The sequence below is a fragment of the Mastomys coucha genome, unplaced genomic scaffold, assembly GCF_008632895.1.
Source record: "Mastomys coucha isolate ucsf_1 unplaced genomic scaffold, UCSF_Mcou_1 pScaffold15, whole genome shotgun sequence".
In the NCBI taxonomy this organism is placed as follows: domain Eukaryota; kingdom Metazoa; phylum Chordata; class Mammalia; order Rodentia; family Muridae; genus Mastomys; species Mastomys coucha.
The window spans coordinates 21,709,184-21,712,622 of NW_022196897.1; the positions used below are offsets into that span (position 1 = coordinate 21,709,184).

The following is a 3,439-nucleotide window of genomic DNA, read 5'->3' on the forward strand; positions in this document are numbered from 1 at the left end:
AAAAAAAAAAAAAAAAAAAAAAAAAAAAGGAAAAAAATTATGGATTAAAAGCAATATATTGGTGTGTCAAGTTGACAAGAGGGCAATTGTCCTGGCTAGGTTTTTTTTGTTTTGTTTTGTTTTGTCAACTTGACACAAGTTAGAGATATATGTAAAGAGGAAATTCAATTGAGACAGTACAGGCTGTCAATCAGGTTGCCCATACAAGTCTGTGGGGGCCTTTTCTTGACTAACGATAGATGTAGAAGGACCCAGACCACTGAGAGGCGGTGACCTGAGATCCAGGTTGGTACAAGGAAGCAAGTTGAGCAATTGATGTAGAGCAAGCCACTAAGCAACATTCATTTATCCATGGATTCTGCTTCAGCCCCTGCCTCCAGATTGCTACCCTGACTTCCTTTGATGATAGACTGTGATGTGGAAGTGTATGATGAAACAAGCTCTTTCCTTCTCAGGTTTGTTCATGGTGTTTTATTATATTAATGAAACCCTAGTTAATATAGGTGATGAGCTGGTGCAGGTGGTTGGGGCAAAAGGAATAGAAACAACATAAATGGAAGAGCTGAGGGAACTGAGCTAGAAGAACGGGAGGGATCCGGGGTGACAGAATGGGATACCAGGGATTGTTATGAGGATGGGAAGCCAGGAGGCAGCTGGGCTGAGCTGGGGCTTCCATCTGACATGTGACATGTGGGGGCACTTGTGATGCCCAACAGAAGAAAATGGGTTCATGTGAGTTGGATCACCATGGACAAGAAGGTTAGGACTAACTAGTAAGGACAAGAGAAATAAGTAGTACTTGGCCTGGTGCACTGAGGTTCTTTTTGTGTGTGTGTATGTGAAAGAGAGAGAGAAAGAAAGAGAGAGAGGGGAGAAGGGAGGGAGGGAAGGAGAGGGAAAGAGGGAGAGGGAGAGAGGGATGGGGGGAGAGAATGTTCAGAAAGAGAATTCAGCAGTTGCTAATATTGTGAAAAAAGAGCCAAGTGGCTCTTTCCCCGGAGGAAACCCGTGGAAGGCCCTAGAACAGAGCCGAGGGAGGCTACTGTAGGACCCAGTTCTTCCAACTGAGACATATTCCAGGAAATGTCAGGAAGCACACAAGTTCAGCACATACTGTGTCATATGGACCAGAATGGGAGTTTGTCAGGTTTCAATGTGTAGGAGGAGGAGCTGTGTACTCACGCACAGATATAAATATAGATCTGTGTGGATACATGTGCACATGCAGAAACACGTTCCTCAGCCAAGGACCTAGAACCGGGGCTCTTTACCTGTGGGTCAAGACCCTTTGAGAGGGTTGAACAACCGTTCCCTAGGAGTTACTTAAGACCATTGGAAAATACATAGCAAATTGTACAGTTATGAAATAGCAATGACAATAACTCTACAGTTGGGGTCACCACAATAAGAGGGACTGCACTAAAGGGCCGCAGCGTTGGAAAGGTAGAGAAGCACTGGCCTAGAGGCAAGGGCACTTGCACGTAGCACACACACTTGGAGCCCTTGCATCCTGCTCTATAAGGAGCAGGCTCCTGGAGACATGGCTGCCTTTAGACTGGATGGGAAAGACAGAAACATCTTGTACCAGAAGGGCCTGGAGTCTGGCTTGATGGAGCTCCCACTGGCTAAATATGGGACAGTATTCCCATAGATGACATGGGACATGATCATCTAAGAAGATGATGATGGAGCCAGATGCACACCTACCAAACCAACATTCAGGAGACTGAGGCAGGAGGACTGGGAGTTCAAAATATGCCTGAGCCACATAGCTAGACCGTCTCAGAGGGGAAAGAGGTTAATAAACGAGATCCTACTGGTTCATACTGATGCAAACTGATAAATATATACATAGGTTGGGGCTGGAGAGATAGCTCAGCAGGTAAGAGCACTGACTACTCTTCTGAAGGTCCTGAGTTTGGATCCCAGCAACCACATGGTGGCTCACAACCACCCTTAATGAGATCAGACGCCCTCTTCTGGTGCGTCTGAAGACAGCTACAGTGAATTATGCCGGAGCAAGCGGGCTGGAGCGAGCGGGGCTGGCAGAGGTCATGAGTTCAATTCCCAGCAGCCATACACATGATAGCTCACAGCCATCTGTACAGCTACAGTGTACTCATATACATAAAATAAATAAAGTAAATCTTAAATATATATATATACACACACACACACATAGGTTGAGAGGAAGGCCTTCTCCTCATCAAATGCCAACCCATAAACACTGAAGGAACGATAGTGACAAAGGTCAGCAGGTGCCAAACCCTCATGAGCAGAGGTCAGGGACCGAGGAGGGACAGGCCACTCTCACTGTCCAGACACAGCTCAGCTCCCACTGTAGGGCCACATGGAAGGGAAAACAGTGATTTCACACATTTACCCAAGGAATCTAAGCTAACTTCAATCCTGAGTTGTGACAGCCCACGGATCCCTGATGTCCGCTCTAAGGAAGAAGACAGAACCACATTGGTGCTCTTCCTGCTGGCTTGCACAACATCCACCTAAGCCAAAGGAAGCCGAGTCCAGGCTGAGGGACAGTGGCTCAGCACAAGGTACTAAGGAAGACAGGACCTTCACCATCTTCAGGCTGAGCAAGGTGATGGGGCTTCACTCAAACCTGATTTCCTGCCAAGTCTGTAATGTGCACATAAGGTTATTATGTCTACCCCAGGGCTGACATCCGACTTTTAATAGGAATTATCTCAAATACTAGATTTCTTAATTATAAAGTATATATCTCTGGGGCATCATAGAAAGTGCTCTACAGTAGATGTAAATAAATTCAACACTGGGATCTTTCCCTCTTCCCTAGCAACTGCCTTGTATCAGCCAGAGGAAGCCCTGTGGCCAGGACAGAGGAAGCCCTGTGGCTAGGACAGAAGCTTCTCTGAGAAAGGATAGGAGTTTGTAGGCTAAAGATGCCACATGTGGCTCCTAACTTTGTACACACATCCCTCTGCAAAGCCCTTTCATCAGAGATGCCACCCCCTCCTCCTTGGTGATGTGACTTGCTTGGGGTAATTGGATATTAGTCGATGTGACACCAGTTTGTGTACCTGGGAGTGTGGTTCCCTGCTGTGTCCCAGCTGGGCTGGCTGAATAAGAACTGCAAGGCCACCATGTGGAATGAAGGCCTACAGTCCTGGCTCTGTGCTCCCCACACCAACCAAGTTGTCACCTCTGACATATGTGTGGATGGCCCCATGCATGACCATCTAGTCCAGCCATGATGAACATACCAGAAGAACTAGTGTTGATCCACAGACCACTGAGTAGTGGTGACTGTAGGCTAGCTCAAGCCCTAAGTCTTAGGAGCTAATGATAAGGCAAAGCATCTAACAGGGAGCTGCATCTTTGAGGGAAATTTGCATAGATTTTTCTAGACACTTGTATCGCTCACAGATCCTTTGCGCATAGGCTGGCCATTCCCCCCCCC

At 47.0% G+C, this 3,439-nt stretch overlaps 1 protein-coding gene across 4 annotated transcripts in view; it reads right to left on the minus strand.

The window, feature by feature from the left end:
- The window catches only part of Mvb12b (multivesicular body subunit 12B), a 163,512-nt gene that overhangs the window by 35,735 nt on the left and 124,338 nt on the right, over positions 1 to 3,439 (minus strand). The gene's annotated exons all lie outside the window — the stretch shown is intronic.